The sequence below is a fragment of the Ipomoea triloba genome, chromosome 13, assembly GCF_003576645.1.
Source record: "Ipomoea triloba cultivar NCNSP0323 chromosome 13, ASM357664v1".
Taxonomy (NCBI): Eukaryota; Viridiplantae; Streptophyta; class Magnoliopsida; order Solanales; family Convolvulaceae; genus Ipomoea; species Ipomoea triloba.
In genome coordinates this window covers 18,697,337-18,698,804 of record NC_044928.1, presented here as the reverse complement: position 1 = coordinate 18,698,804, position 1,468 = coordinate 18,697,337, and the positions used below count along the sequence as shown (strand labels likewise).

At 32.4% G+C, this 1,468-nt stretch overlaps 1 long non-coding RNA gene across 1 annotated transcript; it reads right to left on the bottom strand.

Moving 5' to 3' along the window:
• Nucleotides 1-1,143, bottom strand: LOC116003135. Its single transcript, XR_004094626.1, has 3 exons — nucleotides 929-1,143; nucleotides 454-659; nucleotides 1-359 (listed from the first exon to the last, which is right to left on the bottom strand). It is a non-coding gene; the product is annotated as an uncharacterized LOC116003135 (long non-coding RNA).
• Between the last annotated feature and the right edge of the window lie 325 nt (nucleotides 1,144-1,468).

Here is a 1,468-nt window from a genome sequence, read left to right as displayed (position 1 = left end):
TAAGTGATTTTGGACTAGCAAGATTTGTACAAAAAAGGATTGAAAGATGTTCATCGGACAACCATAGTTCTATAGGAGTACAAGGAACTATTGAATATTCACCTTTGAGTAAGTTTTATAATTCACACTAATGCCTAAAAACTTTTGCAATCTTCTTTCTACTTTCTAATGCATTTACTCTTGTAACCTACATTCATCTCCAAATCAATTAACAAAGGAAAAGAAAAAAGTTGTCCAATTGTTCATTTCTTGTTGTACAACACTTTGGTTTTCTTGATGACACTGTATTTCAATTTGTTGGCACGCCACCTTGTGATTGTTGCGGCATACTTGGCCCTCAGTCCAAGTAAGAAATCTTCCTACAAATATGCAAGATTAAATAAATAATTTATTGCAATGTTAGGAAATAAAAAAAGAGAAGAAATTATTCAAAGCTAGTATTTGTTTACTTACATTTAAGCTTGCCTCCTTTTGAATCCAGGGTTCCATTTCTTTAGTGTCCCATTGTATGTCTCCATATGCCGCATTACAAATAGTCCACAGTCAATATAATTTTCTGTTTCTTTCCAATTCATGTTGATAACCTCTTCAGTTAGCTCATCCACTATCCAGAATAGAGCAGATGACCCCAATGCTAGGTATTCTTTTAAACTTGTAACCTGGACAAAAATATTTAAGTGTACCACTGTAACACATTCACACATTCATACTTCTATATTCACAGTTTCTATACTCCACATTCACAAATAAAAAAATCCACATTCACACATTTCAGTGTTACATTTTCAGTGATTATATTACATCTGCTATACATTCACACTTTCATAACTCAATATTCGCAGTTTATATACTCTATATTCACGATTTGAAAACTTCACATTCACACATGTAGCAATTGATAAGGAGTTCAAGTTGTTGATCAACTTACCAAGAGGTTTGTGCAGTCTCCATACTTGTCTTTCTTGTTACACTAGAGACTAAGGCCTTGCTGTCAATGATTTCAATTTTTGAAGCTTTAATATTGATGCAAACTAGAAAATAGTGACCGTGACGAAGCACTGGAAAAAATATCTAAATTCAAAAAAGGAAAATAAAAATAGTGTCATTAATGTCTTGAATGTGACTAAAAAAATTGAGTGTTGTTGATAAACTCACCAAGTTTGCATCAGTTATGTCTAAATTCTGCAGGCGCTCTATTTCATATGTCATCCGTTGGTAGAAGTTTTCTTTCTTTTTTTCCATTGGTAGACATTTCATCCATTCTTGCATGGGATCTAGTTGTAACTGAGATAAAAAACAAAGTTCTCAATTTTAATACTTTTTTAAGTTGGAAATACGGATAAACAATTTTATGTTCACGAATTGTATGCTCTGTGTGTGAATGTGGGGTATTCAAATTGTGAACATGGAGTATAGAAATTGTGAATATAGAGTATAGAATGTGTGAATCTGTAAAAGAGTTAACAGA